We start from the raw sequence: 12315 nt of genomic DNA, 5'->3' as shown, positions 1-12315 counted from the left end.
TTGTTTGCAATTTATTTCAACAGGTATTTGGTACCCTTGCAGTACACTGGGTACCACCATCAGTTTTGGGCTACCCTATATAAAATTTTAAAGTAGATGTAGCTGGGTTTTAATGCCTTTGATCCAACCCCTTTCAGTCATTGCCTTGAGATTCGGTGGGATATTTAAAAATATATTTTAGGCCGTTTGTTCCTAGGCTACAAAGAATCTGTGTCTGTCTGTCTATCTATCTATCTATCTATCTATCTATCTATCTATCTATCTATCCATCCATCCATCCATCCATCCATTGACCCGCCTATCTCTATCTGAACGGTTACTTCTCTTGACTACAAGTACAGAATGTAGTGAAAATCAGGAATGGCTCACTTTTTGCAGTGGGAGGTGGCTGCCTCCATAATGTACTTTAGGAACAGGACAACCTCTCCCTGCCCTTGACTATTTGTTTATCTAGCTATTCATTTACCATTTACAATCTATGACTATAAGTGAAGCATTATGTTAGATGTTAGGGATATAAAATTGACTGTTAAATGATCTTTGCCCTGAAATAGCTTAGAGCCTATTGAAAGACACAGTAAAAACAGTGATACATTGTAATAGTGCTATGATAAGTATACATTATAATCAGTGATATATATGTATATACACACATACAAAGGATATATCTGTACATACATACCTAAATGAGACACCACACCCAGCTATGGGGTGGGAGGTGGAGGGTGTCAATAAGTTTTCCTGGAATCGCTGTGAATGAAGATGAAGAGTTAGCCAAAGCATGAAGAGGAAGAGGGAATGTATGTGCGTGAAGGCTGCTCCATGGTGAAGGTTGAAGGAGCCAATCATGCTAGGCATGATTGTGAAGTGTGAGAAAGCAGTTCACTGTGGCTGGAAAGGAGAGGCCCAGTGGTGAGAGGTGAGGGTGGAGGAGAAGGGAGGAATCAGATTCGAAAAGACCTGTTATCCCTTAGATCCACCTTATTGTGAATTTAGCTTATTTAGCTTATTGTCCTTTTCTGGGAGAGCTAGACAATCTGAGAGCATGGCAGCAGTGGGAAGTCTGTGGTGGTGGTGGTGTTTTTTAAAGAGATTTTTAGCAAATGTTCACAGTCCAGGAGGAGGAGTGTAGTTGAGAAAATCAGTGAAAAGCGCAGGGCAATGGGTATACGGAAGAGGATGTCCAAATAGAAAATAATCATAAAATGTAAATGATAATGTATGCAGAGTTTATTAGTTTTGTTTTACCTTGGGTTTTAAAAAATATATTATAAACCAGTTCATAATTCATTCTCTTATATCAGGAAATATTTTATCAGATTATGATGTGGTCATTTAATAAAGATTTTTACCTCCGTATATTATTTTGTCATTGTAATTTTGAATAAAATCTGTTCTAGTAGGTTTGTGTATTTGAGGCATTATTGGATCCTTTTAGGCATTCTTCAAATATGATTTATCATTACCTAAAGAAAATATGGGCCGGGCGCTGTGGCTCATGCCTGTAATCCTAGCACTTTGGGAGGCCAAGGTGGGCAGATCACCTGAGGTCAGGAGTTCGAGACCAGCCTGACCAACATGGTGAAACCCTGTCTCTACTAAAAATACAAACATTAGCTGGGCAAGATGATGCACGCCTGTAATCCCAGCTACTCGGGAGGCTGAGGCATGAGAATTGCTTGAACCTGGGAGGTGGAGGCTACAGTGAGCCGAGATTGTGCCACTGCACTTCAGCCTGGGCAACAGAGTGAGACTCTGTCTCAAAAAAAAAAAGAAAAGAAAAGAAAACGTATATATTATAGTGCAGGAACTTTCTGTATTTTCTGATAATAATATACTTGAAGTCTGATTTAGAAACTTAATCCACCATGAAATAAGAAAAACCTAATAACCTAATAAAACAATCCCATTGAAATCTTGTTGGTATATTAGTTTACAGTGGGAATGTGTTCTTTCATTTCATGAATGTTGTTTTTTTTTCCCTTTCTTGGGATGGTACCTGTTTCCTCATACTACTTTATTATTCAGGGTACATTTGTCTATTACCCCGCAAGTGCTTTTAGGGGTTTTGGTGTATCTACTTCATTTTTTAAAAAATCAATGTATTGAAGTGTGAATTGCTCAATCAGATTGATATTTGCTATCATATATAGGTAGACAGATGTTTGACAGAAAATCTGCTTTAAAACTGAATTCACCCTAACAACTTTATACACACATTCAATGATATAGCCACACCTGATGGATTTGAAATGGCATCAATTATAACACCTAAAATATACTTAGATGTTGAAAAAGATTTTTAAAAAGAATTTTCTTTTTAACAGCAGCTTTGACTGAGTGGAATGAATTTAATTTGAATACAGGAACTACAGGTTAGGTAAAGAACCACTGCATGCTCCTTATTGCTTCTGAATAATGGAAAGTTTCTTTGTTCATACTCTCATCCTTACCTGTGGATGGAGGAGTCACTGGGCTGCTTTTTATCACCCAAATGATCTAAGGAAAGGAAAATAGTTATTGTTACTGTATTACTTGATTCTCAACTACATAATTAATCAATTGTCAGAAACAAGTCAGCAGTATAATATTATTGCTTAAAAAAAACAAAAAAGAGTTACAGTGATTTTGTGTTAGAATTTACAAATGATGTCTCCTCCATATTATTCACTAATCATAACTTTATGAAACTGATATGTTTACTTTGGATCACTGTTCCTCTGGAAAACAAAAAACAAAAACAGGAAGGAACTGGAGAGTCCAGAAAATAATAGCGATGGCTAAAGAAATGGGAAACTATTTTCATCATGTAATTAAGTTGAAACTATATGGAAAAAAACAGTTAAGGGATACGTTTGAATCAGAGAATTGTGGAGCTGGTGGAAGCCATGTAACATCTGGTCCCATTACTTTAATTTGCAGAAATGGCAACTGAGACCTGAGAAGTCTAAATTGCCCAGATGGCAAGTGAGATACTTGAGACCAAAGTTCAGGTCTTCCCACCTCCACCCCATAGTATTTTGGGGCTAGTGTCTTCAAGTGTGTGAAAGATTGCTTCACAGGAAGCGGAAGTCTCTGTTAGCAAATACATCATCTTCAAGTGGGAGAGATGGCTTCTATTTCCTACAAATCAGGCAGCCCCAGCACCAGCACTGCCACTCCTTTGCGGGGCTTCCCACACGCAGGGGTGCTTGGGTTCCCCCGAGGCTTCTGTGAAGAGGTGGCCTGAGCCTCCTGAGAAAACAGTTCGCTATTCCTGTGTAGCCAAGCACTCAATGCTTGTTATTTTATTTTTATTTAAAAATTTCATGGTAGTAAAATATATAGAACATAAAATTTATCATTTTAACCAATTTTAGATGTTCAGTTCAGTGGCATTATGTACATTCACAATATCACCACCATCCATTTCTAGAACTTTTTTGTTATTCCAAATAGAAATTCTATACCCAATAAACAACTCATTTGCCCCTGCCCCTGCCCCAGTAACCTGTATTCTGCTTTCTGTTGTTATGAATTTGCCTATTCTGGGTACCTCATATAAGTGGAATCATATAATATTACTCAATGTTTGTTTTTTTTAAGTTCTTGCTCATTTAAAAAATTGCACCTTTGTGTGCTTAGCATAGTGCTAGGATTCTTTGAGAGACATCGGATGTGGCCTCGGAGAATTTACGATTTAAATGTTTTGTATTCAGTTCTGTATTTCACTTCCCTCCCTTCCGCTGCCCTGGATAAACCCAGCCCTTTGCACATCATGATCATCAAAAAGAATGTTTGTTCATTTAGACTTTGTTAGGGAGTTTGCACTAACAGATATGAAAAAAATTAAACATGTGGGTCTACATTAAGCTCTAATTATCTCCGGAGAACGCAACACACACTCCTTCAGTGATTCCTATTCCAATGTCTTAACAGTCCTTAGTCCTCCAATTTTTTATAAATCACCTAACATTTCTTTGCTCTTGCTTTTTCGGAGGAGGCCTTTATTCAATCCTTAAAGTTTAAACATCCAGATGAGAGTGTTTAAAATCTTGTGTTAGTTCTTTTTTTTTTTTTTTTTTCCAACATTAGCAAGAAACCCAAATGGCCTAAACTGGTGTCTTTCTCACCTCTCATCTTGGTTTGAAAGGAGCTGGGCACATTCCTCAGCCCCGGGCTAAAAACTCCCTGAGCCCAGTACAAACACCACCTGGAAAGTCTCCGATAAGGAGACAGCCGTTCAAGGTTTTACTGAAGGCGCGGGAACCAAAAGAATTCCTTTGTTCCCCTGTAACTCTCGGGCTATGAAAAGCAAACGCTCACATTGTTCGGGGCCCTCTTGTATACTGTGGAATGGAGGGACCAGGTTCGAACTTGTAGTAAAGATCCTTGCCACTTGGCTTTGACTCTGGACTCTGGTGGTCTTCTTTGGGGAACAAACGGTCTGGGCATAACAGGTTCAGTATGTTCAACTTCATCCTGCTGCCAATAAAGCCGTCATATTATTAATTGAGCCTGATGTATTCAGATTCTTTTTCAGTTCAGAGTGCAGGAGTAGCTCATGCTGAAAAGAAGGAAACCACAATGTTCAGCCTACATAACAGAATACTGTACCATGTGGGCTGCAGTGAGGAAGCCACTAGATTCTTTGTAAGCCAATGCATTAGCACACATTTTAGTGTCAGTGAATGAAAAGACTTAAAATTTGAAATCATCATCCAGAAAAAAAAGCAATTAGTAAGCTTGTAATAATTTTTGTATCTTTTTTCAGGAAATTGGGCAGGTATGAATAAAGGATTTTTATTTGTTTTTGTTCTGGTATTAAGGATGCAGTGTGCTGTAGGTGTTAAAGTGTCAGATATAAATTAAATGAAAAATAGAAAAATGGCTAGTAAAATTGGTCTCAAGTTAAATGTCTCCTGTACTTAGATAACCTTTTTCCCAGTATCAGCACTGCTGAAATGATTATTGACCTTGGAGACAGGTTTGTCTCTCTTCATAGTTTTAAATGGTAAAAGCCAACAAGAAAAAATTCCTGTCAACCAGGATATATTACCCTTTCAAGTATACTTTTTCTTATCTTGTAAAATAAACCGTTGGAGATGGTTTTACAAGTGTGTAGTACTCAGCTCCCAACTAGCCTGGGTGTGGGAAGGAGTTTTTAAATACTTAGTGACAGAACATAGAGAAGCAGGACCACACAAAATAAAAGGGAAAACTGTAGGTTTTTGTTTTAAAATGTCATGACTTGACCAAGGGCTGCAGTAGAATGAAGGGGTGGACTGCCCCTTCACACCTGTGGGCGTTTCTCGTTAGGTGGAACGAGAGACTTGAGAAAAGAAATGAGACACAGAGACAAAGTATAGAGAAAGAAAAAGTGGGCCCAGGGGAGCAGCGCTTAGCTTACAGAGGACCCACGCCGGCACCGGTCTCTGAGTTCCCTTAGTATTTATTGATAACTATCTTTACCACCTTAAAGATAAAGGAGTGGCAGGACAATAGGATCATTTTAGGGAGAAAATTAGCAGTAAGACATATGGATAAAGATCTCTGTGACATGGGTAAGTTCAAAGGAAAATGCTGTGCCTTGATATGCATATGCAAATATCTCCATAAACCTTTTAGCAGCATTGTGCCAGCAAGTCCCGCCAGCAAGTCCCACCTTATGCCGTAAGGCGATTTTCTCCTATCTCAGTAAACAGAGCATACAATCGGGTTTTACACGGAGATGTTCCATTGCCCAGTTCCTGGATGACTTGTCTCTTGACTTGTGATGATGCTGGAGGTCTTTGCTTTCACTCCTCTACCTGGCTAAGCCCATCTCTCCTTTAGACCCTCTCTCTAAAATTCTAGACTCTTGTAGGCATTCCCTACTTGACATTTCCACTTGCTTGTCTAATAAACATCTCCAACTCAACAGGAACAAAAGTCAATTTCTAATCTTTTTTTCTAAGCCTGTTCTCCCTGAGCATTTTCATTTTGGTTCCTGGCAATTCTATCCTTCCAAATATCCTATCTATTCTATCCTCGGGCCGGAATCCTTGGAGTCATTCTTGCCTTTTCTCTTTCTCTCACATTTTCTGTCTACTCTGAGCTAATCCTGAATTTGACCAGTTCTTGTTACCGCCACTGTCACCGCCTTGGGCAGAGCCATATCATTTATCTCCCGACTTGCTTCAGGGGCTTCCGAAGTTGGCTTTCCACTTCTGCCTTTGCATCCCACTTTCAGTCTATTTTTAGAAAAGTAGAGGTATCTTTAAGTTAAGTCAGATCGTGTCTTCTTATCAAAACCATCCAGTGGCTTCCCATGTCATCCAGAGAGAAACCAGAATCCTACAGGGTCCTGTGTAATCTATCTTCTATTCTCTGCCCCTCTCCATGTCCCACCTGTTCATGGCCCACCACAACTCCCTCTCTAACCTCATGTTTATGACTCTTGTTCGTGGTCACTCACCACCCTCCAGCCACATTAGCCTCTGGGCTGAGCTTCCAATTCCCTTGGCACACTTGCGTCTTATAGCATTTGCTATGTGGTTCCCTCTAGCTGGATTTTGAACTCTCCCACACCTTCAGGACTTTGCTCAAATGTCACTTTCTCAAAAATCATCCCAATTAAAATGGAAAAATGACTGCCACTCCACACATAATCCCATGTGCCCAATTTTTGCATATGGATACCGCAGAAATATTTCTAGATATAGAATAGCTGAGTTCAAATTATACACATTTAAAATGTTGCTGGCTATCGCCAAACTACCATCCAGAGAGTCTTTACCAGTTTACATTTTCACCAAGAGTGCATTAATTTCCTTACTCCAAACCCTTAATCATACTCTGAATTATCATTTAAAGCCATGTTTGCCAATCCCATAGTCAAAGTATAATAAATTATTATTGTTTTAATTGTAGATGCCTTAGATTACTGTTGAGGATGACCATCTTTTTACATCTTTATTCATAATTTGTAATTTGTGCTTCTATAAATTATCACTTGTCTATTTTTCTTTTTTTAAATCATCAAATTATTAAAGCTCTTTAAGAATTAACCATTTGTTAGTATTGCACATTGTACCTGGTTTACCTTTTATCTTTTTTATGGTGATTTCCTGATTATGCAAAAGTTTTAGATATTTAGATGTTAACTAGGTCAATCTTTTCTTCCTTTTTTTTTTTTTTTTTTTTTTTGAGACAGAGTCTTGCTCTGTTGTCCAGGCTAGAGTGCAGTGGCACCATCTCGGCTCACTACAACCTCCGCCTCCCAGTTCAAGTGATCCTTGAACGCCTCAGCCTCCCAAGTAGCTTGAATTACAAATGTGTGCCACCATGCCCAGCTAATTTTTGTATTTTTAGTAGAGATGGGGTTTCACCATGTTGGCCAGGCCAGTCTCGACACCTGACCTCGAGTGATTCACCTGCCTCAGCCTCCCAAAATGCTGGGATTACAGGTGTGAGCCACCATGCCTGGCCTTAACCTTTTTTTTATATGGGATCTAGTTTTGTTGTCTTACTTTAGAAAAGTGTCTGCAATCCCTCATATGAATAGTCACTCATATTTTATTCTAAGAAGTTTATGATTTTATCAGTACATTGACATACAGAATTTGCAGTTTATTTAGGTTTAGTATGCCTGATTAGAAAAACGGCTACAATTCTGCACCCTTTTGAGTATGAACCCCCCATCTGCAATGTGACTTTGCTGTTCTGTTCATCAGGAGGTAGAGTTTGTTTTCTCACCTCTTAAATCTGGGCTGGCCTTGTAACTTGCTTTGACCAATCAAATGTAGTGAAAATGATATTCTACTAGTCCCAGGACTAGACCTTTAAAGGCCTTTCGTGCTCTGCTTGCTCTCTCAGAACCTTACAGTGCCATAGGAATAAGCCTGCTAGGCAACAAGAGGCATATGGCCCTGCTACTCTCATCACTTAGCTGATAGCAAGCCAACTTCTGGAGACAAGCGTAAGGCCATCTTAGACTAGATGGCCTTCAGCCAAGGAGTCAGCTGGACAGCAACTGATGGCAGACCCATGATGAGCCTGGCCAATATCAGAGGAGGTTCTCTGCTGAGTCCAGGCCAAACTGATGACCCGCAGAAAAGTAAACTAGACAAATGGTGGTGTTTTTATGTTCTGAGGCTTGCCTTATTATGAAGTAGAAGTTAACTGGTATCTGAAGTAGGGAATTTCATTTATTTATCCAAGGGTTAGTCTGTGGTCTAACATCAATACTACATACATAGTTCATCTTTTCTCTGTTGATTCAAAATGTTGCTTTTATTTCAAATATATTGTCTTGATTTGTCTGTCTTTTTGGTATGGTCTTGCTCAATGATATGTTTCAGTATTTGGAAGGACAAGTCTCACTTCATTATTCTTTTCTCCTACAATCTTAGCTATTCTTACATTTTTATTCTTCCAGATGAACTTGATATTATTTTTTCAAAAAGGGAATGCTAGGTTTTTGATTGGGGTGGTATTAAACATGTAATTGAAAAACTATTGGCATTTTAAAAATATCGAACCATTTAATCTAGAAACACAGTATTTTGAATCATATTTTAAGTTACATTTTATATAATTCAGAAGAATTTTATAGTTTTTCTCATATGACTTTCTCACATTTCTTATAACATAGTTTATATAAAAATGGATTTTTAAATTTATATTTTATTATTTTTGCTATTTAGAAAAACCATTAACTTTAGTATATTAATATTTTAACTGACTACCTTACTGAGCTCTCTAATTGTTTTTAGAAAAGATTTAAAGTTGAGATTTTTAGCTATACAAATCATATCATTGCAAACAGTGACAATTGTTCCAGGTTTTTTATTTTTATTTTTTATCAGCTCCTATACAAGGGTGGGGGTGGAAACCTGATTGCTGCATACATGGTGGGTGAGAAAGGAGCGGGGAGCTCTGAAGCCAGTGCAGAGGCAAGGGCCATACTCTTAGTTGGCTTGGTGGATGGTGCATTGCTCAAAACCAGGCAACATCTATTGCTGGAGTTCAGATGTGTTTCTGGGAAAGTCTTCTGTACTAGCAGGCTGGCTACAACTGAAGCCTATGTCTATTAGGGGCTGAGAAACCTCTTTGGCAGGGAGCTAACAGAGTGTCGCCTCCAACAGGAAAGAGGCCGTCCCCACTTGCTGAAGGAATGCAACATGTCATCCACATGCTGAGGATTCCAGAGATTGCAGAGCAACTTTGACTTCTTCAGGGCTCCAGAGCAGCAGCATGGTGGACAGTGTGCTTATCGGCAGCATGGGCTGCCAGGCCTGGAAAATGGGATAGTACCTGGCAGAAGAAGCCCTGGTTCCAGACATAATCATGATACCTAGTGGCAGCAGCAGGAGCTGGACGATGCAGACCTCCCCGGAAGAAATGGCACGGGTGCTTGTCATGAAGCAGCTCCCAGTGGGCATGGCAGCACTTGATGGCACCAGAGATGGTGGCTGGGGGACTTCATGTGATACCTAACTGGGCTTGCCTTTGTGAGTCCATTTGAGGCAGCCCTTGGATATTCTAAAAAGTATACAAGGGGGCTTTGAGGGGCTTAGGGACCTGTGCGGCAGGCAACGTTAAGAGCCAGAAAAATATGGAGAATGAGTATTCCTATAACCTTCTGTACCCATGAGTGAAGGTGTGCCCGAAGCAACATGGGTTACCAAGTGAGGGGATTATTCCCAAACTGGCCATCGGAGCAGTAGAAGAACAAGACCATTTGCTACTGCCTCTGGGGTTGTCTCTTCATTTCAAAGTATTTTAGTAGGACAAACACACATATACACACACGCTCATACACACACAGAGAAGTAATCTGGGACACGGGGTTAAAGAATATTGAACAGGTTTTCTTTCTTACACAGACCCTGTCATACAGGCATACAGGGTCTCTGGTATCCTGATTCATTCAAGTCATGGACATTTGGCTAGGGATTGAGAACCCTGTAAGACACGAAAATTACACCATGGCTGGCTCAGGTTCTAGGGCTATAAAAATGACAGTAAGACAAGGCTTAAGTAACTTTCATTTTGGTTTTCTAGTGCATTGCTTTCCTCCCTTTCTCCTTCCTTCCTTTCCTACATTTCTTCCTTCCTTCCTTCCTGGCTTGCATCACCTCCAAATAATTTGAAAACCTATATATTTCCTCTTACATTTATGTTTTACATAGAAATATTAAAAATTGTAAACTTAAATAGTTGCAAATGACAGTTATCAGATTATTGCATATTACATCTGTGCTTCAAATACATTTTTTGAAGCTACAGAAGGAAGCTACAAGGCAGGCAGGCAGGCAGGAAGGAAGCAAGGAAGACAATGCATTAGAAAACCAAAGTGAAAGTTACCCAAGTTATCTATTCATAGAATGTGTCCACCACATAATTAATTGAGAAACCATTCTCATCATCAACCCAAACAGCCAGATTAAGCTTTCTTTCTGACAAAAAGGGGCTTCCTTGATCTTTTAAAATTCCATTCAAATGCATTCCTGGGATAATCATCCCACTTCTCAACTCTCATCCTAAAATACAGGGAAGAAGAGAGAGTATAAGGAACGGGAATACAAACAGGCTGGGAGACTCACCTGAGTTTGTCGTTTGGATGCAGTGAGACTGTGCCTCCTCCATATTTCCTATTTCACTGGCTTCATTTGCCCTCGCAGAGCTCTTCCTCAGGGGTCATGCTTTTTCAAATTGCCCGTGGTTTTAGTGACCTGGAGGTCTTTCTGGCCTGAGGTGATGCTCCACAGTAAAACTGGAGAAGGTCATGCAGTTCTTCTGTGAGGAGGGAGAGGAGGATTGTAACAGGGGCGGTGATGGAGGGGACCCTGCCTCGCCATCAGAGGCTGTGCCAGGACAATCACTTTTAAGAAAAGACACCGATGTCGAGGACCTGGACCTTGATTCCTTCCACAGTGTCCAGCCCATGTATTCCCCTCCCAGCCTTTGTATGCTCACTATATCTGGCTGGTAGAGAGAATAAGTTGATGAGCTGCATTGAGGATCAGGTAGAATCCTCTATGTAAATTAACCCATTGAATCCTCACAAAGATCTTATAGTTGTCCTATTATTATCCTCAACATCCTAATTTCTTAGAGAGAAAACTGAGGCATAGAGAGATTAAATACCAACAGCCAAGCCCATACTTGAACTTAGGCAGCCTGACTCCAGGGCCTTGCACTTAACCAGTGTCCTACGCTGCCACCAAAACACAGAGTCATCTTTTATTTCTTAACTTTTTCTTTGCTAACAACAAAATTTATACACTGTCCAGTATAGAAAACTTGGAGTTCTCAAGGACAATTTTGTTGGGAGAAACATTATTTTATTTCACTGAAAATGAGTGTATCTGCGACAATGTTTTTGAAGCGATTAGTGAAAGCAATATTCCAGGAAAACTAGTAATTTATTTTTTGCTAATAATTCTCAAGAGTGATAATACTGGGATCTTGAGTCCTAAACTCATGTGTAAGTAACTAATTAGGAGAAAAAGAGAAAAAGGAAAAAGGAAGCAAAGGAGACAAGAGGATGAGGCCTTGAAAACACAGAGTAGAAAAACAACATATGTCGAATTTATTTTAACACAACTCACTTAAATTCAGTGCATATTGTGAGCAGTGTTTACCAAGATATTTGAATTTTCAGAGAATTTTCTTTCTATTAGTATATTATTTCAAAAAATATTGTCAGGTATTTGTACATTTAGATATCATCTTTAGGGCAAAATAGCTACCAATGGACTTTAAAATAAATCATTTATATAGCCAGTATGTTGAAAAAAAAATTAGGTTTTTGGGCCAAAAAATTATATTTATGCTTAATTCTTATTTATTAAAAAAGTCACATGTAAGCATAAATCAGTTGAAAAAATACAGAGAGCTATAGTAAAGTGATTACATGAGCAACAATAACAACAATTTACCGTTGTAATGGTTGGGTGTTTTATCTCTCCAGTAAAATCTACACACCTTCAAACATTTAGGGCACCTTTTGAGGAGGGATGAAGAAGTTAGTGAACACCTAATGATAATTATATTAAATTGCCAACACAATTTTCAGTGTGACACTGAAAAAAAATTCTAATACTAGGTGGCAAGTTTAGGTGGAGAAAAGGGAGCTTGCTTAAGGAGAACTAGACAGACATTTTGAAAATTTGAGAAGTTTCACAGTAAAAAGTCTTAGTGTATAATTGCTATTTATATCTTCCCTTCCTGCCTTCCTTCTCTCCTTCCTTCAGTCCTTCCTGCCTTCCTTCCTTCTCTCCTTCCTTCCTTTCCTTTCTCCTTCTCTCCCCCTTCCTGCCTCCCTTTATTTCTTTCTTTCATTTTTAA

The 12315-nt window shown here is 39.1% G+C and overlaps 1 long non-coding RNA gene across 1 annotated transcript; it reads left to right on the top strand.

The window, feature by feature from the left end:
- Positions 1 to 688: 688 nt before the first annotated feature.
- Positions 689 to 9714, top strand: LOC144336467 (uncharacterized). The gene is made up of 2 exons (XR_013408299.1): positions 689 to 919; positions 9108 to 9714. It is a non-coding gene; the product is annotated as an uncharacterized LOC144336467 (long non-coding RNA).
- The last annotated feature ends 2601 nt before the right edge of the window (positions 9715 to 12315 follow it).

This window comes from Macaca mulatta, chromosome 18 (assembly GCF_049350105.2).
Source record: "Macaca mulatta isolate MMU2019108-1 chromosome 18, T2T-MMU8v2.0, whole genome shotgun sequence".
In the NCBI taxonomy this organism is placed as follows: Eukaryota; Metazoa; Chordata; class Mammalia; order Primates; family Cercopithecidae; genus Macaca; species Macaca mulatta.
This window is presented reverse-complemented; position numbering and strand designations above follow the sequence as displayed.